Source organism: Aethalodelphis obliquidens, unplaced genomic scaffold (genome assembly GCF_003676395.1).
Source record: "Aethalodelphis obliquidens isolate GAN/ISIS:26980383/991018 unplaced genomic scaffold, ASM367639v1 scaffold24, whole genome shotgun sequence".
In the NCBI taxonomy this organism is placed as follows: domain Eukaryota; kingdom Metazoa; phylum Chordata; class Mammalia; order Artiodactyla; family Delphinidae; genus Aethalodelphis; species Aethalodelphis obliquidens.
Window position 1 is genome coordinate 16,367,165 of NW_020837968.1, and position 26,249 is coordinate 16,393,413.

The following is a 26,249-nucleotide window of genomic DNA, read 5'->3' on the forward strand; positions in this document are numbered from 1 at the left end:
ATTGGAGCCAGAGGACCTGGGCTTGATTCTTGGCTCCTCCTCTTACTATCGGTGTCACTATGTGCAGAACATGTTGTTGTTCTTAATCTATTTTCTCTTTAATAACGGGAAGGATAGTTATTTCTATTTCAGGTTGTTGCAGTGAAACTTAAATAAGATGCTTAGAGAGGATTTTATAAAGTTCTAAAGAGCTATTGAAATGTGAAGTGTCATTGGTAGATTGTGAGTCTTTGGAGGCAGGCAGTGTGTCACAAGTACCCACAATGCTAAGGCACAGGTCTTGAAGTTGTGAGCTCTGTGAGGGCAGGACCTTGTTTGTTGCAGCACTGTGTACCCAGCATTTTAATACAGTTGTGCTTATCTCGTGTTCTCTAAGTGTAAGAACTTTTACCATTTTTTTTTCTGTTTCCCTGTTTCCTCAGAAGTTTGATTATTCCTTCTCCATCTTAGGAAAAAATGATAACAGAGCATAGCACCCTATTCTATGGCTGGATAGATAAGCTAACTAACTCATTGTGGGCTAATCCCTAAAGTAAAGAGGTGGGAAGTTAACAACAGGTTCTCTGTCTGCCTCAGATAAAAAGGAGGAAGATAGTAGATGGGAATCTGGAGGACACACATATTGAAAAGAAAAATATTAGGGTAAAAGCTAGGCAGACACAGACAGGCTTAGCAGTTCAGTGGAGAATCCAGAAAAGGAGTTTGGTTTGGGTCCAGGAAAGATAACCTAGATCATAATGGGGTACACGAGGCTTTACTGTGGAGACATTCTGTCACAGCCACGTAGTGTAGACTTTGTTTACACATCTGACGTGTCATCCAGGCTGCATGCTTTCAAAATGCTACCCTCTTTGTATTTTTATGTATGTTTACAGTGTTTGTATACTGATAGTTAAGACTTTATATTTTTAAAAACATGCTCCTATGACTCTTTTTAGTAAGCTAAGTATATCCTTCAGGTTAGTTTTCCTAAAAGTGAACTATTGACTCATATCCTGGCTCTGTTACATGTGAGCTATGTGATATTTGGCAAGTTAGTCAATTTCTTTTGAATCTTTTATCAGCTGTAAAATAGAAAAATACCTCGCAAAATTGTTGGGGTGGAGAAATATTTAAAGTGCCAAATACAGTGCCAGGTGCACAGCAGGGATTCAGTTAGCGATCGGTAGTATTTTTTGATCTAGGCTTAATGTCTAACTATTTGTATATCATTTGGCAGTACATTCCATTAATATAATATGAGCGCTAACTCATATGAGTGTCACTCTTGGGAGTTTCAATATTTATTTTTCGATTAAATATATACTGTGTTCTTTCCTAGATTTGTGAGAGAGCAAGACACCATATTAGTTGTGTTGAATTATTTGCAGTAACTCAAAAGGTATATATTAGCTCTCATAAGCAGCTTTGTTGAAAAAAAGATAATTTCAAATTTTGAAAGGGTCATTTATTCTTTAATTTTACTTGGGTTATATTTGTATCCCTGACAAAGATAACTAATAGTCCTCTCCAACTAAATTGGAGTCAGGCTATAAGATATACCACTTATATCTCTTCTCTCTGTACTGGAGTTGTCATCTACTTCCCCCACCCCCTGCCCATCTTTGGTAATACAGTTGATTTTCCAACCCTAATGATCACCACTGTGCTTGATGATGTGGACAAAGTAAGTAAGTTGTTGCCTTGCAAATATTAAAATTTTTTTTCCCAAACTATTTAAAATATATTTTGTTTAAAAACAAAACGTCAGATACATTTGGAAACATCTCAGTGCAGACTTTGTTACTAGGGTGGGAAGAAGATAAACTTGAAAGAAATGGTGTGCAGTTGTAAATTTTATACTTCTTTTAGGTAACTTTGGCATCTGTTTAAAAATTTAGCTTAATTCAGCAGGCATTATGGATTTCTATTTTGTATTTAGGATAGTAGCAAAAAGTATCAAATAAAGGAAATAGAGCTTGTAGTTAAGTATGAATAATTTTGACTCTTGAGATAGAAGGAATATGGTGTTTCATTCTCTGAGCACCAACTTGGTACTGGGAAATTTTAGTGACCATGAAGGTAAACACAACTGGGAAAAAAAAATCAGGCTTAAATTCTTCTATTCTAATGACGTAAGTGAGCACACTAGAGTTTAGAAATATTAGTACAGGGAAACTACTGTGACAGTGAAGGTTTCCTTCTTTAGCTTTATGTTGGTAAGATAACATTGCTTGATGAATTCTCAGTAAATGTAGAGAAGTAGTAATGTGTGACCAAACTTTAGGATTTACTTGGGACTAAAGCTTTGTTATCACTTGAAAGAAAAAATTATTGTTTAAACCGTTTAACATCTGGGAATGATTGTAATTGTGACAGGACAAACCTTACTTTCACTGGAAGATAGAATAGGATAGTGAAAAGAGCACTGGAATGGAAGTCCGAAGTCTAGAATCTCTACTTACCTTGTGTATCTCTACTTACCTTGACAATGGTGTGTTGCTATGCATGCCCAACTTTAGGGCTTGATGGGTCAGATAACACTCAGTTCATGATGGGCAGCTGAAGTCTCTTGGTAACTTGGTAGCCCATGGTCAAGCATTTGGTTTCTACTAAGGCCCAGTAGCAGGCCAAAAATTGTCTTGTAAAGGGAGAATGGTTATCTGAAGATGATGTAGGATCTTGCTCCAAAATCCTAAAGGCCTGTTCCGTGATTCACTGTGGGGACCTGCAAAGGCTCACACAGCATCCCTACCTGCCAGTGACCCTTCAGGCACCATGGGATCTGCTGGATCATTTGCCCCAAGTGGCAGAGCAGTTTGCACAGCAGCCTAAACCTGTTGTAAACCTTCTCTGGTTCTGGGCTTCCCCCCTCAAACCAGCAGCTGTTTCAGCCGCTTGGTAAATGGGCAGGAGTAACACACCCCAGTGAGGACTGTGTTGCCTCCAGAATCCACACTGGCTCCCTAAACGTTGTGCCTCTTTCTTGGTTGTGGGAGGGGCCAGATGTTGCAACCTATCTTTCACCTCAGGAGGGATATCTTGACATGCCTCACACCACTGGCGCCTAGCAATTTCACTGAGATAGAAGGCCCCTGAATTTTAGTCGGATTTATTTCTTGCCTTCTGATAAGCAAATGTCTGACCAATTAGTCTAGAGTAGTTGCTGCTTCTCACTCACTAGTCCAGGCAGTGTCAGGTCATCAGTGTAATGGACCAGTGTAATATATTGTGGAAGGGAAAGACAACTGTTAAGATCCCTGTGAAGTAAACTATGACCTGGAGAGTTGATATACCCTTGAGGTAAGACAGTGGAGATGTATCACTGGTCTTAGCAGCTGAAAGCAAACTGCTTCTGGTGGGCCTTACGGACAGTCTGGAGAAAAAGGCATTTGCCGGATCAATAGCTGCATATCATGTACCAGGGGATGTATTAACTTACTCAAGCAATGAAACCACATCTAGTACAGCCGCTGCAATTGGAGTCACCGCTTGGTTAAACTTACCATAATCCATCATTCTCCAAGATCCATCTGTCTTCTGCACAGGCCAGATAGGAGAGTTGAATAGGGAGTGGTGGGAATCACAACCCCTGCATCTTTCAAGTCCTTGATGGTGGCCTGATCTCTACAGTCCCACCAGGGATGTGGTATTGCTTTTGATCCACTATTTTCCTAGGTAGAGGCAGCTTTAATGGCTTCCGCCTTTCCCAACATGATAACCTTCACTCCACAGGTCAGGGAGGAGCCAGTGTGGGAATTCTGCCATCTGCTAAGTATGTGTAATGCAATTATGCATTCTGGAACTGGGGAACCCACAGGATGGGTTTGGGGACCCACTAGGCCCTCTGTGAAATGGACCTGAGCTAAAAACTCCATTGGTAGCCTGTCCTCCGTAAGCCCTTATTGTTGCTGGAGGGCCGTAGTTTTGGGTCTTCTGGAATCAGTGTCAGTTCGGTGTCCATTAGTCCCTGAGAGGTCTCATTATTTTCTTTTCCACCGTCCATGGTTACCCTGGTAAAAGGCTGTAGGTCCCTTTGGGAAGGCTGGGAGAACGATTAACAGTATACATTTTTGTAGTGTATTGGGGTCCTTTCTCAAGGGAACCAGGCTCCCTTTCATTTAAGGGGTTTGGGTCTGTAAACTGGCTCAAGTCTAGGAATTGATTGAGGGGCCATGACTCTGTTTTTATGATTTTAGTTAGAATTTTGTTCCTTTGACAGACTTTTTTGCTTATTCAGATCAAGTAAGAAGTTAGTAAGCTTTCTGTCTATTTCACTTCTAGCAATACCATGATTAGCCAACACCGTAGGTCTGTATGAATCATACTGTTCTAATCGCTGCTTTGACTCTGTTGTCATTACGGTAACTATGCCCACCTTGCCTTTGGCAGCATAGTGCTGCCACTTGGCCCCTGCCACCCTGGGACCCAATTACTCCCATTACATTTAGGTTTTCTGGTTGAATGGTTGCAGTTCCCAGTGTAAGGTCTGGCTTACAGAGAAGAGTAATCAGAAAGCTCTTCAAGGATGCTGGGGCTCCTCTCAAAAATTTATTTCTCAGAGTATTGGTGAAAGGTGTGTCTTCTGGATCCTCCCATTGTGTGTGAGTAGGTCTTATTTGACAATTCACTCTAACATTCCAGTTTCCCTAAGCCTTTGAGTCCCTTGTGCATTAAATCAAAGGGGACCCAGGGGTCAGGTATTTTAAATTTGCTCATGGTGGGCCATCTTTTGATGTTTCAGCCAACCAATCAAACTATTAGAGCCCTTTCTAATGCCCCCAGCTGCAACATTAGATGCAGAATCTTTGCTTAGTGAGCCCATATCAAGAAATTCAGCCTGATTCAACTTTATGTTCCTTGTACTATTATCCCACACCCTTAAATATCCACTCCCAGACATGTTCCGTGGGTTTCTGCTTGCATACATTAGAAAACCCAAATAGTTCTTTCGGAGTGCATGTAGCACACCTCCTCATGGGTCGCACTTTGTACCTCACCTTTAGGGACCTGCTAGGACTTGAGTCTAGTTATAAATCTAGAAGAAAAGAGGGGTGGTGGGGGTGAGTCAACATTGTCTTACATGGCAGCTCCCTCTGGGGAGACCATTACTGTTGCATTAGGCAGAGTGGGGTTAATCCCCTCAGAGGTGGAAAGGCTGATACCAGTGTGGGTGGAGAGGCTGCTACTGCTGGACACCCAGGACTATTTGGTTAGAACCAATCCAGTTCTGTCACATTTAGCAAGAAATTTTACAATATATATGCATTCCTATTGTTATTTAACATGATTTAGTGGAAATAGTATAGGATCAAGATGGAGTTGAATCCTGGCTTAATTATTTTTACCTATGTGGCCTTAGGCAAATAGTTCTGATTTTCAGTTTCTACGTTTATAAAGTAGAGATTATAATACATACCTGTGACAAAGACTGCCAACTATGCCCTAAGAGCCATTCTTTTTTTTTTTTTTTTTTCTTATTTTGAGAAATGGAATCCCCAGTTCTGCCCCAAGTTTTAGCCAGCCATGACCACCGAACTACAGCTGCATTTCTCAGCTAGATGCACCTAAAAGGGGCCCTGTGACTAAGTTTGGGACATTAGGATGTTAAAGGAAGAGATGTGGACAACTTTTTGGGTCATCTTCTTAAAGAGAAGGTCATTTGCCCTGGATGTCCTCTTTGGGAAATGACAAGAATTGAAGCAGAAGCCTTGGATCCAGAGATGGACGCCAGTTGATGAAGATGGCACAACCGACTAGCTAGTCTGGGTTCCCTGGAGCAGAGCTGTTTACCTGCCCTAGATTGCTCACTTACCTTCAAACTGTTATGTGAGAGAGGAATAAACTTCTATCTTATTTAAACCCTTGTATTTTTGTTTTCCTTTGTTACAGCTGTTAACAGTTTGTTACAGTCTGCCTAAACACTGCCTTAAAGAGCTGTGAAGACTGGAGATTATAAATTGCCTAAGTGTGTGACACATAGTAAGTGCTCTGTCAGTGTTTTCTATAATTTGTTAAATATTTACTTTCTACCTGTTGTGGTGAGGCACAATGCTAAATATAAAGATCATGAAAATGATTTCTATCATCAATGGGTTTAAGAAAATTAAAAACAAGGGTCCTTTCAATTAAAAAGATGTAAAATAACTAGCAGCAACCAGTTAGAGAACAAAATTTTTGTGGTGTCATTCATAATAGTAACCAAAAATATACTTTATCTAGAATGAAATAATAAGAAATGGGCAAGAGGACCTGTATGAGAAAAATTTACAATTTAAGATATAAAAGAATGTAAAAATGAATGGAGAGATTAAAATATTTAATATTAAAGTGTTTCCGTTCTTTTATGTTACTTAATGTTATAAAATGTTGTCTCTTACGAAGGTTAGTTTGTAAGTTTAATTAATGTTAAAGACTCAAGTAATGAGGTAAAGTGTGTAATGAAAAACATTGATCCTTGGCTAACTCCTTCTCAACCTTGGGTTGTTATCCCCAGAGGCAACTATTTTTAATTCTCTTTTAGCAGTTTCTTCTGGTATTTACTTCCATATTTTTCAATGTTATTTATGATCTCATTTCTTAATTTTTCAATTATAGTCACTCTGTGTTGACTTTTTAATAAGGCAAATGAAGATTTAGCTCTTTTATACCCCCCCCCCACCATCAGTTCTTTCCCTCTCCCCCTCAACTTTCTTCTCCCATAATAGTTAGTACAATTTTTGGTTAGTCACTGTCTTCATTATTATAATTATGTATCATTCATAGCTGAGCCACAAAGTGATTATTATGGTTACATTCACTTTTCCCCATAACTTATTTTTCTTGGAATTTATGGGAAATTTTCTTTTATTATATCTTTGATGATATCTTCTGCTCCTTTTTCTGTCTTCTAGAATTTCTATAGTCTAATATTGGATCTCCTGGATTTTGGTCTAATTTTCTAGTGTCTGGGAGATTTCCTCAGCTTTATTTTCAGTCTTACTGTTATATATATATTTTAAGTTTCTGCTCTCATTTAAAATTTTCAAAAGCTTTTTCTTGTTTTCTGAGTTTTTCTTTAGGTAATCCCCTGTTCTTGTTTTATGGATACAATTTCATCTCATCTCACTGAATTTTAGATTTTAAAAAACGGTTTCTTTGTGTACTGTATAATTTTTTTTTTGTTTTTCTATCTGATTTGGTTTCTTTTTTTTCATGATAGAATCATTTCTCAATTGTTCCTCAAATGTTTAATTAATGCTGAAAATCTTAGTGGAAACTCTGTGTGCGTGGGTTTCACTCTAGGGCTGTTAGTTGAAGACCAGATTCATTTTATTGAGACATCTCTGATTCTTAAAACTAACAGTCTTTTCTCTTCGACTGATTTGTCTTCCCAAGGAGGAATCCTTGTCTCCTCCGTAGACAGTAAAAGGCTGGCCATCAGTTTATGGCAGTTGAGTAGGAGAAGAGAGCTGGGGAGTAGGGGTTCATCTCACTGCTTAGTATGTAAACTTGTATTTACTTTCCTTGTTTTCAGTACAGTATCTTATCCTCACACTCAGTGCCTTTAGTCCCTAAGTCAAGTCTGTCAGATTCAGTTTTACCAGAGAGTAAGTGCTTTTCTCTTGCCAGAGTGAGAGTTAGTTGGAGAATTGGAAAGGAGTGTCTAGCTGTTCCTTATGCGAACTTTCTGTCATCCTCCTGATTTTAGCCCCACTCGTAACTGCTCCATTCTATGCCTTTCTAGATTCTTTATTGTGAATTATTTTCTTGTTGGCATCCTTCTCTTAACTACAGATAGTTAGGTTTCAATTTTATCTGTTCTGCTAAGTCAGAAAATATTCACCCCTTTGCTTTCCATCTTCCAAAATTTTATTAATTTCTTTTGTCTTTAATTTCCTCCTGTTTTTATCCTAAGTATTTAATACTTAAACGTTTTTTCCTTTACTGTCTTTTTAGTGGAGTTTTGGGAGCGAGTGGAGATAAATGTATGTATTATCTTTTAACCAGAAATCTTTCAGTTTTTAAAAATAGTAAACAAAGTTTAAATAAAATAGCATAAAAACAAAAAGACTGGTAAGAGGAAGTAGTTTGATGCTCTCTGGGTTTCTTCAGAGGCAAACCTCATTTAAGAATGTCTTGTTTTCTCTCTGGCTCCAGCATCTTTACCCTTTTCTACACAATTGTGTTAGCACATGCAGGACCTCTGGTGTTTGGAATGCTCAGTTTTCCTGGCTCTTGCAAATTGCATTCTTGCGACTACTAAAACTCTCCCATGTCAAGCATATTCTTATTTTTTTTTCTAAGCCATTTCTGTATGACATCTTAAATTTCTAGTCAAAAACTTGTATTGAGTCTAAATCAGTGGAAATTTTAGTGATAAATAGTGCTTTAACCTTATATCCTATATATCAAATAATGTTTCTAGTTGCAAATAACAGAAAACCTAACTAGCTAAAACAAAGGGGATTTCTTTCATTTACTTAACCGGAGAGTTTAGAGATAGGTCAGTCTTCAGGTGCTATTTGATCAAGACTCTGGCTCTGTTTCTCTGTAGTTCTCTCAGCTCTGCTCTAATCTTCATGCTGATTTTGTTTTTAGGCTGGCTTTCGTCATGGTTGCAAAATGGCTGTAGCAGTTCTAGGCGTCATATTTCATACCACATCATACAGAGGAGGAGAGGTGTTCTTTCCCAGAGGTTCCCAGAAAACATCTCCAGACGTCAGGGTGAAGTGGGGGATATTACACTGAACACCTTGCACCTGAGTCTTATGCCTTATTGCTAGAGTGAGGGTGGTTGTATTCACTCCAAACATATAGGTTGTGTGAGGCAGGAGTAGTACTACCAAAGCAAAGTAGGGGCCATGGTCATTGGGAAGGCAACCACAGTATCCATTACTGTGTTTAGTTTTAATCTCCCTGCTTTGATCACTATATAATCATTTTTATATTTTATATTATTATGCTTTTTATAAATTAATTTCCCATAATTTTTCAAATTTCACTAGTCTTACCCATGAACAAACCATCTTTGTCTTCATCCTAGAGGCTTTTCTTGAGAATTTGTTTCATACAAATTCTTCTCCCAATAATTCTTTCGTCTTTAGAGACTTTTTTATTCTACCTTTTTTTAAAAAATTCTACCTTTTTTATTCTACCTATTCTACTTTAGTCTCTTCTAAAGAAAAGGAACTTTTCATCTCCCTCCCTCCCTCCTTCTTTCAGTTTTCTTTACCTCCCTTCTCTCATCTTAATGAAGCCTGAGAAGAAAAAGAATTGTATTTTTACTGCTTGACAAGCTGTCTGTCTCCTGAGAGGAAGAAGTGTTCTATGGTTCCTTTTTTCACATGCTGTGTCATCCCATCTCCCTTTCTTTTTTCCAGATGTGCTTATTGAATGACAGTAATATCAGCATAGAGCCTTCTTAATGTCTCACTGTGTTTAATTTTAGTTTGCAGTATACCATTTAGTTTCTTCATCTTGAGGCAGTGTTTTTTGATTGCTTTTGAGATACTCTCTTTGTCTTTGGTTTTTTTAGTTTCTTCATAATGCGTCTTAGTGGGATAGGTTATGTTGGAGGTTCCTAAATCTGATGATTAATGCCTTCCATCATTTTTGGAAAATCCTCACCTATTATTTCTTCAAATATTGCTTTTCATTCTATTCTCTTCTTGATTTGCTGTAAGATGTTACTGGATCTTCTGTCCTATGCTCTGTATTTCTTAATGCCATTTTTTCATTTTCCATCTGCACTCAGAGTAATTTTCTAAGCTTTTTCTTTTTTAAATTAATGATTTCTTAAGCTGTGTCTAATCTGCAGTTTAACCCAATGTATATTTTCTTTTTATTTCAGTGCTTATAAAACTCTATGTTCCCTCCAAAATCTGTCTGGCCTTTTTGATATGTTTTATAATGTCTTTTATGTTTTAAAATAATTTTAAGCATACTTTGTAAGTGCTCTCTGTACTATTAACTGAAGCTTTTATTGTCTAATTCTGTTGTTTTTTGTGTCTTCTGTTTCCCTCATGGTGGGTTATTTCTTCATGTGCTTTGTAAATTTGGATTATAAGCTCATCTTTAGTGAGGCTTTATTTTTGGGAATTCTGTAGGTCCAGAGTAGTTTTATATTTGTTTTTGCTAGGTATCCAGGGGTGGTATTGGCCTGCAGTCAGTCTTTTTTATAAGTTTCAAAGCCTCGGATTTCTTGAACTATGCAGGCAGTATGAATTTGAACTTCAAACCTCTGTAAAGGCTGGCCCACAGTTCACGTTCTCAGTGTAGACTTTTTTTTTGTCTGTTTAGAACCCTGGCCAAGATAGTTAAGCTTCTTTGCTGGGTAACTTGGTTTTATGAGGGATTTTATTCTAACTCTCTGTCTCTCAAGGTTAAGGCCTCATCTCCAGCTGCTTGTTAGGTGTTAAAATTCAAGCCTCTTGATTATAGAAACTAGCATATCTCCCCACAGCAACCACAATCAATTCATGCTTACTGCTCTGGTTTTCAGTTCCTGTCTAAGTTTTGGCCTCTCAGTACTTAATTTCCTTCTATGTATTTAAGGGAATGTTTGTTCTATTTCATCCAGCATTTGTGAGATGTTTAAGATTGTTTTAGGTCTGGTTCTCTAGGGAATAGAGATTTGAGGCAGAGTTTCGCATGTAGGAGATTTTTGAGGTGATTCTCTTGGCAACAACACCAGTAGGGAAGTGAAGGATTGTGAAGCAGGATTGAGCAGAGGGAGAAGCTAACTCGTAGTGCAGTTGCAACTAAGACTTCAATTCTGTGGGGAGCTCTGGACCTGGGATCAACCTTCAGAGATATCCCAAATCCAGGCATGGGGCCAGGTCTTTGTACCTCAGGGAATCCTGCCCTCTAACAGTATTTCCTCTGGTCAAACTGGCCTAACGAGGACAGCTACCACTGAGCTGAGCAATACTGGTGCCCTTCTCAGCAGTGCATTCCTTACTGCTTTGGGGAGTGTAATGACCTCTGGACCCTCCTGTGGAGTATGGTTGGCAGGCAGCTTTTTCAGCCATACCTGGTATATGCTCTCTGGGATCCCGACTTCTCTGAACCTTTCATTGCTTCACTTTACTGTCTGCCGCAGTAGTTCTGGCATTTTTCCATCACTTATTGTGGACCTTCACTTATTCCAAGCTTTTAAGAGCCATCTTAGCTGTGGGGTGGTATCTTTTCCAGGGTCATTGTCAAGGTGTTAAATCTTGTATCATGGGAGGATACCTAGATAGCTCTCCTTTATCCAACTTTATGTTCCATCTCCCTTGATCCAGCGTCTTCAGGATCCAGCCCTACATGTACTTTTCCAGCTGCTGAGGGTACATGTTGGCTAAGTCAGCCCTGCAGCTCCTTCAGCATATAGTCCCTTTCTTCCTCAGCACATTCAGCCCTTCCCAAGCATGTTATTTGTGATTGGTTTAGAGGCCCGGAGGGGAAGTAGAGGTTGATCCTGGAGGACATAGGTTATCTTGTAAGGTAGAAACCTCTGCATCATCTTCAGGCAAGGGAAATGCTAATTCCTCAGGATCAGATAGTTCCTGGAAATCTGGAGATTCACGATTTTCAAGCACATCACCCAAATGTCCTCATGCTAAGTCTTAGGGTTCCATGCCTTCCTAATCAGAACGCTGACCTTGGTGTAGCTGATTTTAGGGGATTGAAAATTCAGCCTGGAGCTCAGCTACCCTTGTGTTCAGTCCTGGGCCCAAGCTTCAGTTTTTGTTTTTGTTGTTGTTGTTGGAGATGAGAGGCTCTTTATATGCTGCCGAGGACGTCCTTTGACTTTTGTACTGTACCATCCATTGGTGATTAATCAGTCAGTTGCACATTGCACCAGTAGCCCCCAACAAGAGCCATCTGATTGCATAGTTCTTATAATTACTGCTTTCCCCTAACTTCTCAAAGCCTGAGATGTGATATCCATCAGTGCATTCCCCTTTTACTGGTGTTTCATCCCAGATCACTAGTTGTGAAAGTTATAACAACTGTACTACCCCCTACCAGGGGCTAATAGTACTCCACCTCCCCCTAGTGATGGGGTGCTTTGGGTGAGGGCAATTCCTGGTGTGACTCTTGGCTGTGAGCCAACAGTAGCTAACATTCTTGGCAACTGGGGGATGGAGTCTTTAGTCACAAGACCTGAGCAGTGAACCATAGTGTCCACTGCAGAAGGGTCTCAAGTATCTTAGTGTGCAGTACAGCCACAAATAAAAGCTAGCCCAAGCGTGTAGAACATACATTCTTATGTGGACTCTTTTTTTCTTAGTAGGTAATAAGTTTGGATATGATTTCTTTGAGTCATTCAGTCCTTATCTTAGCAGAAATTTCATTTTCAAGGTTTGTAAATCATTAATCATGTCACTGAAATGAGAGATCATGATTTTGAGATAAACCTAGGCATTATTGATTTATTACTTTAAGAGGTAGATACTACTTTTTGGTGATGGTGATACAATTTCTTTTTTTAGCAAGTTTTGTAATAGTGTGTCACATTGCCAGCTTATTTTTTAAAAAAATACTTTTTACAGAACCAAGTCCTGGAGCTTTAACTACTGACATTCCTGAAAAAGAAAAGTCAGAAAACATGATCATACAGTTCAGTGGTTTTTTGTTTATTCGCATTTGGTTGTGTAACCATCACATCTAATTTTGGAAAAAATTTAACACTCCCAAAGGAAACCTCGTACACACTAGCAGTCATTCCTCATTCTGCTCCTTGCCCTTCCTTCCCTGCCTCACCACTAGGCAAGCACTAGTCCACTTTCTGTCTTTATGGGTTTGCCTGTTCTAGACGTTTCATATAAATGGAATCATACAATATGAGACCTTTTGTGACTGGCTTCTTTCACTTAAAGCTAATATCTTTTTATTCCACTATATATTATATATTAATCCTAGTAATAATTCTCTTTCTTATAATAAGAGAGAGTTGGAACATTGCAGAACAAAGCTGAAACTCTTCTAATACCATCTCTACTTTATGCCACTACTGCTCCATCAGCTGTGGCTTGGTGAGGAGTTTCTAGTTATGGGTAGCAACCATAGTATGTCACCAAAGTGGCTATATTTCGGCAGTCTCAGTATTAATTAATGAATTAATCAGTATGAATTAATCAGTAATTGATGAAGTCATTTTGGTGATTTATTTATTTACTTAATTTATTCATTGATTCATTCACTTATCCATTCAAATTGACTTTGTGGAGGAACAGGAATGAGATATTGTATATATTTCAGCCTGCTCTCAGAAAGAACTGCATTCCAAGTAATAATGGGTAGTGGTTCTGACTTTTTTTTTTTTTTAAAAGAAACAGCCCAGGTATTTTTTTTTAAAGAAATAGAATAGTCTCATTCCATTTCTTCTCTTGTTATCTGATTATAAGAGAAGAAAAGTGCCTATTATCATCATAGTTGTTATCTTAGTATCATTTATTGGTTGCTTATAATGTGCTGGACACTGTGCTAAGCATATCACATGAATTATTCTCTATTATTCTAACAACTTTGTCAGATAAGTGGTATTATCTTCATTTTAAAAAAAGAAAAATGAAACTCAGAGGTTGAATAACATTCAGATTCACATCTGTGCCAGCTTCAGTGTTCATGCATTTCTAGATGGCTGTTGCCTGATTATTCCTTTATAGTCTGTAATATTAATGTTAACCCTTACAAAGCTTCTGTGTAATGCATTGGTCATGATTGAAATGATATCTTCATGAAAGCCAATGGAACTCCGTAGTTTAGTGCCCTACAGCTCAGTAGGAGTGTTGCTACTTAACAGTGTGCCCAAAGAGCTGTATGTTCAAATTTATCGCCGCATATTAATAGTGTCTTTTTTTTAGGGTAACATTTATTGAGTGTTTATAATGTGCCAACCTCTATGCTAAAGGCATTGTGTCATTTGAACTTAAAAGCAACTTATGTGATAGTGACTTCTAGTATCCTCATTTTCCAGATAAAGCAGCTAAAGCTTTGAGAAGTTAAGATACCTCCCTTAGGTACCCTAAGTTTATAACTATGAAGAGCCAGCGCTGGGATCTGAACCCATACATTCTAGTACCAGAGCTCACACCCTTAACACACTGTGCTATGCTGGTTCTCTCATTGGACATTGGTAACAGTCATTTTTACTTGTCTTGGTGAAGTTGGTCTTTCTTTCCATTCCTGTGCTGTTTCTACTTAGTGATTATCTCCTTTCAAGACCACTGGCCTTGTCTTTTCAATTTTGATAGACTGGTGAATTGATATGACTTATTTACAATTGTAGATTAATTGTATTTTAGGAAGAAAAATTGAAAGATAATGCTTAATCAAGCCAATTTAAAAAATTCTATTCTAAATTTTTTTCCATAGCAGAAATAACACTTTCATTATAAACAAAGGGGAAAACACTGTTAAACCTATTGATATATTTCTTCCTTTTCTTCTTTAAATTTTTAATTTTCATTTTAAAGCTTTTTTATCCATAATTATCATAGGAAAGTAATTATCTTCTTAAAGAAATTTTAAACATCAGCAGATAAGTGGAAAGAAGTTATTTTTAAGTGGCTGTGCATTAAAAATTGCACTGTGTATATGTGAAATCCCAAAGGTAAATCCTGATTTATTGATACCTTTAAGGATGAAGGCAGGGAAGGGCATGCTCTAATCTAGTTTCTTTCCCTTAATTCAGATAGCCTTTGGCTCCTTTGAGGAAGATAAGCCCAGAAGTGGAGGTCTGTATCTATTAGAAGCATACTTTTCAGAGGTGCTGGGTGCAGGAGAACATGGTCCTGTTTTTACTGGCTCCGCTCAGAATCTGTACCTTGCAGCCCCTTAGCGTGCATTTGCCAAGAAGGCCCTCTCCCCTTCCTCCCTTCCCTGCTGAGTACAAGTTACACAATCTCAACTTTTCCTCAATACTCCTGGATATAATCAGTCAGTTTCCTGGCACACTTGTACATGTTCTAATATTTAATAATATTTTCTTAAGGAAACCCCTTCTCTGGAATGTTGGAATGCATTCCTGTGCCTCTCCTTTTTTACTGCCTATAAAAATTTTTTGATAAGGAAGGATTTCATTAGAAAACATAAAGGCTAGTAGGGGCTTCACTTATGCTCTTTCTTTTAGCCTAATTTTCTAGGCTATATGAACCCTAAATGTGCTAAAACATCAAAAAGTCTTAATGATTGACATGTTCTCCTTTTTTCCTCTCCTGGGATAATTCATACATGTTTTAGATACGTTAGGTTTTAGAATAGAATCATTGAAGAGTGGTTTGAGAGTATTTATCCAAACTTTTAGTACCTGTTCTCTGAACCTTATTATGTGCAATTTGGAGTACCACAGTTAAAATTTTAAAGGGGCTGATTAGAGTTGAGTACATCTTTTTTGCCTGTAAGATACAGAAACAGGAAATTAATGATATAGTCTGTGTGTGGGGGTGATATTCATAATAATACAAAAGAATGGTGAGTATTTTGGTGGCATTAAATTTTCATGGGTGAGCATGGTTTGGGGGAAAATGTCTAAAAAGGCATCATAGGGAGATGATAATGAAAAAAGTGGTGAGAAACAATGGTCCAGAGTATAGATACTTCTCATATAGTATATAGTGTACAGATAGTACTATAAAGCAGGACCCACCTGTACAGGGTAATTATTATCTCTTAGTTCATATATACTGTACATTTTTATATTCTGGATGCTAACCTACTTCAAATAGCAAAATATCTAATACTGAATAGAAAGCCATGTGATTATAATATTTAGTTCTTAGCAGTTTTAAAATTTGTTTTTCATAGCATGCATGAACTTGTCATTTAAAACTAAACAGTACAAAACAAAAAAAAAAACCTAAACAGTACAGATTTCTTTTTTATTTAGTATACTTATTTTTTTAGAGCAGTTTTTAGGTTTACAGAAAAATTGAGTGAAAGTTAAGAGAATTCCCATATTCTATTCCCACCTCCACCAGTTTCTCCTATTGCTAACATGTTGTATTAGTGTATATGTTAGTTACAATTGATGAGCTAATGTTGTTACATTATTATTAACTAAAGTCCATAGTTCACATTAAGATTCACTTATTGTGTTGTAGAAGTCTATGAGTTTTGGCAAATGCATAATGTCATGTGTACAGCATTACAGTTTCATACAGAATAGTTTTACTGCCTTAAAAATCCTCTGTGGTATGTTAAATGAAAATAAGTCCTTTTTTCTACCCACTTTTCCAGAAGTGGAAAAGTTACTGTTAATATTTTCTTGTGTCTTTTCAGAATTGTCTTGCAATTTGACTTTTTAATGAAACAATGAATTTTGGACCTCTTTCCATATAGTACATGTAGTTACCACGTATTTTCCAGTGGCAGCAGAGTAAACAATCTGGAAACCTCTTAAAGGAAGGGATTTTTAGTGGCTGTGAGGACCAAGCCCACAATGCATTTGCTTTGGACCAGTGCTCTTAGAATGAGACTGTAAGGTAGCATAGCTAATGCTACACAATAATGCCACTTTGGTATGAAAATTGAATGTTGTAACATATAATTCAAGGTTTTAGGATTATTGAACACATAATAACATATTATGAACGGGAGATGAAGAAAGTACTCTGACATATGTGCATATGTGTATTATGTTCACTTCATGAGTACCTTTGTCTAAATAGAAGAGCTTTTACTTAATATTATTCGAAAGAATAATAGTTCCTCATTCTTGATATTTTAAACCTTTAGATAGCTTTCAATGATTATGTGATTAAATGCTTGTCAGAAAAAAGTGTATTATGTTTTCTCTTTGAAATATAGAGCTTGAAAAAAAATATGTCAGTCAGTCAATGAGCTTGTAAGGATATTTCAGGAAAAAAAATCAGGCATCATTTTATGCTTTCCCATAAAATTATAAGAGTATTTGCCATGGAAAAATATTTCTGGAGATTCCTGCATGATAAATTCTTGATATGTATTTTTAGATATCAGAATTAAATATTGTTCAATTGACCTAGTAGACGTTTAAAACTAGTTATGAAAGAAAGAGAACTTAGTGACAATTCAAATAAGTAAATGGACTTTTTGCCATTTTCTGTTTACCATTTCACTGAATGGAAATTAGCACCCTTTATTAGAAAACCAAGTGTTGAATTTATTTTCCTTGACTTTCTGTATTTTTCTTACCTTTCATGTGCATCATTGAATAATTTGGTAATATGAACTTTTGATGAATCATTTAATTTACACTCACGTTCATAGCAACATTATTCATGATAGCGAAAAGAAGCAACCCAAGTGTCCATCAGTGGATGACTGGTTAAACAAAATGTGGTATATACATACAATGGAATATTATTCAGCCTTAAGAAGGAAGGAAATTGTGACCCATGTTACAACGCAGATAAACCTTGAAGACATTATGCTAAGTGAAATAAGCCAGTCACAAAAAGGCAAATAGTATATGATTCCACTCATATGAGGTAGCTAGAATAGTCAAATTCATGGAGGTAGAAAGGGGGCTGGAGGAAGGAGAAAATGGAGAGTTACTGTTTAATGAGTGTAGAGGTTCAGTTTTACGGGATGAAAAGTTCTGGACATTGATTGTACACAGTGTGAATGTACTTAACAATACTGAACAATACACTTAAAAATGGTTAAGATGGTAAATTTTATATGTATATTTTACCACAATTAAAAATTTTTTTTAAAGCAATTTAAAGATAAACACATACAACTAATTTTGTCCAATGGAATAATCTAGCAAGAAGTAGAGAAGTCTAGAAGTTTGAGAGACTTTTCCTAAGAATGTACTGTCACATTTCCTAAATATTTGGGAATATGTTACTGATTCAAACTGCTAAGGCAGTGCAGAGGGAGAGAATTATTTTGGTAATTATTGTCTGCTCTTAAAAGGATTATAGACTTAAAGCTTAAAAAATTTTCTGTATAAAAGTTTTCTTTTAAATGCCATTTGACCATTTATTTGTATCCATTAGTTTTGGGTGCATGGTGTCTTCGATATAAATAATCTAATCTAGAGAGTATAAGTCTAAGTAGATATAAGGCCAGGTTAGAAAGAAGATACCTATATCAAAATGCTAAGATGCAGGTTGAAAAAGTATAGCCTACCCACAACAAAAATTTGAAGATGTAAGAGCAACCATAAGTTTGCTTCAGAGAAAAGAGGCAAATTGCGTGCTTCAAATTATTCCTGTTCACTTTTCTCAGAGTGATCAAAATTATTTGATAACAGAAAACGGTATTAGTTTCTTTTAAGTTTAGCCACCAGAGCTAGGCTTTCATTTCCAACATTCTTTAATCAGTGCTGGGTTCTGAGAGGAGAGTGAGGAGAAAAATGTGTTTGGATATGCTTGTCCGTCCGTATCACCAGCCTTCAGCTTTTATTTGCAGTATGTTTAGAAGGGTTCTTTAAAAAGTGATGACAGCAACAAAACCACATTACTGTGCAACAAAACCACATTACTGTGCATAGTTATACCATTTATATACTATATCACATTTTCTTTAAATTCTTAATAAATGCAAGAGTGAGCAGAGTACCTGATTAATCTTGGGTCACAGATTTTATCTTATTTATCTTTGTAACTCTAACACTTAGCCCAGTGCTAGGTAAATAAGAAGCTATTAATAAGTGTTTGAATGACTAATGAATATGTACTCCTTTGTGAATTGGGATAAATATCATTTTCATCTGTAAATCTTTCTTTTATGAATATGTTTCATTTGTTTTGCCGAGATGTTTGACTCCTTCCTTTTGAGTTCCATAAATGTCAATCAAGTAAAGTTGGCGACAGTGTTGACAGATCTTCAACATCCTTATTGATTCTATGTCTGCTTATCCTATCAATTATCGTAAAAGAAATATTGAAGTCACCAAGTAGAAATGTGAATTTGCCTATTTCTTTTTTCAATTCTGTCCAGTTTTACTTCATATATTTTGAATCTCTTTTTTTATGTGATACATATTTAGGATTGTTACGTCTTTTTGATGAATCAACCCCTTTATCGTTATGTAGTGTTCCTCTTTACCCCTGGCAATGTTCCTTATTCTGAAGTCTACTTTGTTTCATTTTAATAAAGCCAGTCTAGCTTTCAGTAAGGAAATAAATAAAAATGAAAGCTTACTTAGCTTTTTTTAAAGTAATTTTCTTTTGTAATAGGATTCCAACAACTAAATAAAAGTATATTTAACAAAAATGTATATATACAGTGTTTACTTTGTGCCTTGTACTGTTCTCTGTAAGTCATGTGAAACTCATAAAAACCTATGAGGCGGTTATTATTATTAATGTTATCATTCCCTTTACATGGGAAAACTGAGGCACAGACAAGACAGGTAACTTGCTCAAAGTTTTCCAGCTAGTTAAGTGTCTCAGCTGGGATTTGAACCCATGTCTGGATTTCGGAGTCTGTTTTTAACCACCACACTAAGCAGACTCCTATTTTTAACAGATAGCAGCTCTAAAAATTATTTCCATCTCCCTGGAAGACTGCCCATACTAGTGAGCTTATCTTATTATTTATAGTAAATTTTGTTAGAATAGAAATTTTCTAACAGTAATATTCACTGTACTTATCATCAAGCTATTTAACGAGTATGCTGTGTTATTTTTACAGTTATGTTTTTTATAAACATATTTAAAATACACCTTGTAATATGTATATTAATAAAATATTGATAGTGGTAAATGGGCATTATTTCAAAATGTAATGGTGTGTTTGTGTGTGACTATTGGGGTGCTTTAACTTTCTGTTGTATTGGTAAAATGTTCTTTCTGCCTGAAACATCTTTTGAAGTGTCAGAGAAGAAATGGGAGGCATGGGATCAGAAGTATTGGATTTTTTAGACATCTAGCTATTATTTTCGACATCTGTGCTAGATACCAAACAAATTTTGTACCTTGTAACGCCCTTGGTCTGCTAATTGTCTTGGTAACTGTGAACTGGAGTGTATCTGTTCCTTGCCCAGTTCTGTGATCTAGGAAGGAGTTCTGAAGATTCAAGCTCTAGATGAGTTTGAGTTTGATATTTCACAAATCAAGATACTCAATTCACATTTTATTTATGGTTATTGCAACCCATCTTTAAAGCCTTTGGGGATATTTCTTAGTATTTCGGTTGTTTAAAGTCCCCAAATAGCCTACATTAAAAAAAAAAAAAAAAAAAGTCTGAATTCACTGTGGTATCTATTTAACAAAACCTGTCATTTTTTAAAAAAGGAATTATCTGTTATATTCAAATATAGCTACAGCAGAAGGCTTAAATATGGACAGAGCACTATTTGTCTTTTCAGGTGTAACTGTTTTAGAGAGGAATAATAACTACATTTCTTTTTTTTAACCTTTATGCCTTCTCTCTTTCCCCTAACTAGTACTCTTACAAATGTAGTATCTGGCAGAAATTGCTTTATGTTAAAAATTAAAAACAACAACTAATAGTGACCATTTTCTGTATAGTATTTTCCAAAGTATGTTCTGTGGGATCTAGTCTTGGGAGATGATCTGCTAGAATATGGTTTTGTAATCATAAACTGAGGAACAATTGCATAAATACTGCTCCCAACATACACAGATCCATGTGTCACCACACAGGTGTGGAGGAGTTACAGGATACATTAACATATTAATGATACAAAGAAGTCCTATAGTAATAAAAACTTTGTTAGCTCTGTTTGTTTAGCTCAACATTTCCTGCATTTATTTTAACTCAGAACCTTTTTTTCCGGTTAATATCAGTTAGATGTCTGATGCCCTTTGTGTGCCACAGACTTCTCTTTGGAAAATAATGCTATCCAGTATAAAAGTATAACAGTATATTATTTTAATGAGGTTTCAAAGTACTGACCCATCAAAAATCTACCATTATTATTTCATTTATAGTTAATAAATTGATATATTTAATAAATATTAGAAATTGTTAGAAACTTAAGGTGCAGTGTGCCTTCCCTGAATTTATTACACTATAGTAGCGTGTATTTATTGACATGTTAATTTCAAAGACTTTTAATCTCTCTACTTGATAGAATGATAAACTTCATTAATTTCAACTAATTGGGGAATCTATGTGAATCCAAAATAGTGTAAAAAAATACAGAGTGATTTTTGAAGAAATGTAATTTTATCACTGTAAACACTTCATCTAAAATTATACTAACAGAGTATTCCCAAGTGGAAGAATCTGGGTGGAAGTTCTTTAAAGAATAAATAACAGTAACTTGTACTTAGTTCAGGTGCAGATATATAGGTACTTCTGAAATACTGAGATTATTTTAAAATGTTTCTTTCAAAAGTTTTAGCTTTTATTACATGAATCTTACTTGTGCTATTTGCTTGCCAAACCATTTCTTTATAGATTAATCTATTGCAAATTCTTAATATGGTATATCTTGTAAAACCTTATTTAGCGATCCATATCCCAACTGAGATTAGAATAAAACATGGAAATAAGGCAGAGGAGAGATCTTCTCTAATGATTGCAGAAGGAAAGAAGAAAATCTCTTTTGAGCACTGGTAAAAAAACAAGAACCAAAGACTCAACCATTACAGCTAAAAGGAGTGATTAATAATTAATAAACCAAAAGGGAAGGCATCTGCTTGTTGAGTTCTATAAAAGTCCAGACTGAAGGTCAAGAAGTGTTAAATCGGAAATTGCAATCAAAAAATGACAAAGAGAAAAATGAAAAGATGCTGGAAAAGAAGGATGAGGTTAATAGTGGTGGCTGTAGCAACTAAGATAATTAGATGTTGGGAAGGTCCAAAGCAGGTGCCACTTCACAGAAGAGCCATCATCAAAAGGAGCCAAAGCAGCAGCAAAAGCAGATAAATGGTGTCACTGTCATGGTTTCTGCCGAAAATATTGGTGTATCACACCCCTGCTGAGGTGTGGTGTCAGGGCTAGGAAAGAAGCCCAGGGAATTGCAGTAGCTCTTAAAGTGCTATCTTTTTACATGCTAAGCATTCATTTCAAGCATATATCTAGAATAGCCCATTCTCTACTCTTTATTTTTGTATTTTTAGAGTAGCATTTACACATTTGTTCCCTAAAATCTTGTCAAACCAGTGTTCTTACCAGGCTTTAATAGACGTGATGTGTTGAGATTTCCTCCAAATCCTTTTTACTTCCTTTGATACTTTATATTCCTTTGTGGTACAAGAAAGTATAGTAAAGCATAGTGTAGTATCACCCATTTTGTAGAAATGGGGAAATCAAAGCGAAGGTTAACTGGCTTTTCAAGGAATGGAGGGAAGGAGGCTTTAAATGTAGCTTAGAAATCAGGAGTTTGGTAAATGTGCTGCCGAAGGGAGCACAGGAGTTTGGTATTTTTATAGGAAAAAAAATATTATGGCTAATTGAGCAGACTTTCTGAATTTAACTTTTTAATGCTTGATTCTACACTTAAGTATTAAATCTTTCAAGTATTATTTATATCAGTACTAACTAATCTGCCTTTCATTATATAATGGATAGCTGATCCAGCCTTTCCTTTTAAGAAAAGCCTTGATATATTAGATCGTTAAAACAAATTCTAACATTTGGTGTTCATTAGTGTTGTAACCGAAACAAAAACATTTTAATGGCTGATCCCAGAGTATTTTGAAGTTAGTATAACTTTGTTGGAAAGGTATTTAAGCGATATAGTATCAGTTGCAAATAGGCCATGAGCCAATTTTCAAAGCTGTTTCTAAGTAAGACATTGAGTATGTCAGAATGCAAAAAATACATAATGTGGCACCGTGCCACGTGGCAAGGAAACAGTGAAACAATTACAGTGGGATTTGTATTGATAATTGTATTTCTAAGTGAGTAATTTAAGATATTGTGAAGCAGAGTTTAGAATAACTACCCAGTGTGTTCAACAATCGCTTTATTTTAGTTGTTTGAAAGAGGTGTTTGGAATATAAAGAAGAATGAGAATTGCTGGACAAACTTCAAGCTAAAAGGTAAAATTTTCACTGAAGATACCTTACTGCTTGTGTTTGGCTGGCCAGAGTTTGGCAAAAGAATGCTCAAATAATTTACTTTGCTTGTGGTAAATGCCGAAGAAAGGCAGTTAATGTTACATGGACATTCAAAATTGACTTTGCACTTCCTTTGCCATTCTAAGGCAAAGAAAAGAAATGGAAGACAGAATGATTAGATTGATACAATCTAATAGTTTATATGTGTGTTTTGACATTTAACCATAGACATTATTGCTTGCAAGAACTCTTTTTTTTAAAAAAAAAATCGGTATTTTTTATTCAGTTGTTTTCATTAGTGTAATTTTTCAATGTAAGATAAAAGACTTAAAAATGACATAACTATTAGATCTGTTTTCAACAAGTGTTTCTGAAACGTGTAGATTTTCAGTGTTATTCACATTACTACAATAAACATTACCTAACACAGTCCGTTATGAGTTTCTGGTTATTTGAACAACATGTTTAGGTTGTTTTGAATTATTTTCATTATGACTGTGAACTGATTTGTTTTTGTGTGTGTATTTGTGTATTTTGGCTTTATCTGGACCTCAGTTAGTTTAATGCCAATTCTATCATAAGATAATTTTGAAGCCTTACTCTTTACTTTTTTTCCCTTCTCCGATATACTTTTTGGTTGGAAATATGTTTTGGGATGTAGTATTTGGAATGTATGAATCACTTGGCATGCTTAAATATTTAGAATAATTTATGGTGAAGCTGAATTTTCAGTGACTAGTCAGTATCCTTTGATATTTTTACTTAAGCTGTAAATTTGCCAGGTTGAATTTATAGGATACTTTGAAAAAATGTTGGTTTTCTACCAGTTTAATTTTGAAAAAAATTCAACTCATTTAAAATAAAGTTTTGATTTTTAGTTTATTAACTTGTTTTTGTGTTGGTTTATTATTTATTTTGTTCTCAATCCACACGATAGATTCTTGCTCTTAGAATAAAATATCATTAGATCCAAATAGGCTTGAGTAATTTTAAAATCATCCTAGTGATACTTTTGTAACTTTCTGTTGTTTCTTGAGCCTGTTGTTTTGAGTGAACGTTGCCTTCTGATTGTTTCCGTCTATGCTAGCCAGTATGATTTGTATGTCGAGTAAGAGCAGTGGGTGTTCATTAGGAAGAAAAAAGATAGAGGGTGAGTCGATTTTTTTGGAAAGCATTTTCAATGATGTAAACATTGACATACTGACTAATAAAATCAGAATGTCATTTTTATGATGATGAATAAGTATAGGTAACAAGTATGGGAGAGTTTAAGAACTATTGTCAGAAAAAAAAACTATTGTCAGTTTCTGACACTCTTCTAGTCAAAGGTTCAGTAAAGCTGGAAATCTGTAAAGCTATAAGAGAATATGATCTCTCATTTTCTGATTATGATAAATATCACTGTGTTTTATGGGTAATGGCTTATATTTTATATATTTATTTTTAATCTTTTTAAAAATTTTTAATTTATTTTTGCCTGCGTTGGGTCTTTGTTGCTGCGTGCAGGCTTTCTCTGGTTTCAGCAAATGGGGGCTACTCTTTGTTGCAGTGCGCAGGCTTCTCATTGCAGTGGCTTCTCCTGTTGTGGAGCACGGGCTCTAGGCGCGTGGCCTTCAGTAGTTGCAGCACGCAGGCTCAGTAGTTGCGGCACATGAGCTCAGTAGTTGCGGCTTGTGGGCGCTAGAGCACAGGCTCAGTAGTTGTGGCGTACGGGCTTAGCTGCTCCACAGCACATGGTATCTTCCCGGACCAGGGTTCGAACCCATGTCCCCTGCATTGTCAGGCAGATTCTTAACCAATGTGCCACCAGGAAAGTCCCTTGTGTATATTTTAGGTTACTTTAAAAAATAGATACCATAAGCACATGGTACAAAATTCAAAAGAAATAAAAGTAGAATATCAGTCTCTCTAACCTTGCCCTTCAGCCAACCATTCCTCTCCTTGGAGGAGCCAGATAATACCAGTTTCTTAAATATCTTTCCAGAGACTTTATGCAAGTACAAGCATATATGTAATGTGTGCTTGTATTTTATTTTACAATTTATTATCCAAATCGTAGTACACTAAAAACAGTGTAATATCCCCTTTTTCCTTTTACCCTATTTAACAACATATCTCTCGGAGATCATTTATTTGAGAGGTGTTAATTGAGTGAGCATGAATTGGATGGAGAGTAAAGATGAGGCTAAAGCTTATGGTTCCAGGAAATAGTATGGCCTGTGACCAGGACTGGACTACAGGAGAAGGAAAAGGTTTATGATGAATGGACAAGGGTTCTATTTTCACGCTATTGAATTATGTGATAGCAGGACATTTAGTCCTTGTCCACATGCACACATGTTGGGGCACAGCCAGATTCTTAGAACATTTCTTTCTTTAACCGACTGTAACCAGTTTTCGATGTGTTACATAGTCTCCATTATGTTAATTTTTATGGCTTCACAGTTTTAAAGTTTTGTAGTGAAGCTACTGTATCTGCTGTATAAAAGAATGATTTGGACTTCCCTGGTGGTCCAGTGATTAGGACTCTGCACTTCCACTGTAGAGAGCATGGGTTCGATTCCTGGTCAGGGGAGTTCCGCATGTAGCGCAGTGTGGCCAGAAATAAATAAACAAACAAACAAACAAATAAATAAATAAAATGCTGAGAGAAGAGGCTAAAAAAGAAAATGAAAGCACGATTTAAAAATTGTTTCCATGTATTTCTCTCCTGTTTCCATCACAACATAGCCACTAATAAAGATATCTTTCAGTTTTTGTCTAGATATGCAGACATATCATACTCTTCACATAAGTAAGATTGTTATTTTTATTTATTTTGATGCCCAAATTATACTAGGAATGACCAATGAAAACAGGCTACTTCAAAGCTGACTCTTGTGTCCTTTTGACATGTCCCTGTGATTGAGCCCTTTCTTATATTCTTTCATAACAAAATATTCTAGGCTCATTTTTTACTTGCCCTGCCTAAGCCCTGTACTTAGTCATTTCTCCAAGTAGCTCTGGCTCTTTTTAGTGGAGAATGGTATTTAGAAACAAAGATCTAGATACTAGCATTGCTTTTAGGTCCTGTCAGCAGACAGAGGCCTCATTGCTTTTAGGTCCTGTCAGCAGACAGAGCTTGGAAATTATATATAAATGTGTGGGTATATACACACAGGTATATATATAGAACATATGTATCTATACTTACTTTTATATCAATCCATCTATATAAATAACCATGAGTTTATACCTATACCTTTAATTGTAATCCAATACCATGGGTTTTTCCCCCTAGGCTTTCCTCTTTCTATGTTAGGAAACCTGTCTTCCATTGACTGCAATATA

The 26,249-nt window shown here is 36.1% G+C and overlaps 1 protein-coding gene across 5 annotated transcripts in view; it reads left to right on the plus strand.

Annotated features, from left to right (window-relative positions):
• Nucleotides 1-26,249, plus strand: part of DISP1 (dispatched RND transporter family member 1) — a 202,019-nt gene that overhangs the window by 32,544 nt on the left and 143,226 nt on the right. For 3 of the 5 annotated variants that reach the window (XM_027122258.1, XM_027122262.1, XM_027122257.1), the window contains exon 3: nucleotides 1,322-5,961. The gene's annotated coding sequence lies outside the window, so the exon portion shown is untranslated. The remainder of the gene's footprint in view (nucleotides 1-1,321; nucleotides 5,962-26,249) is intronic. The other 2 variants (XM_027122260.1, XM_027122259.1) reach the window with 2 other exon arrangements.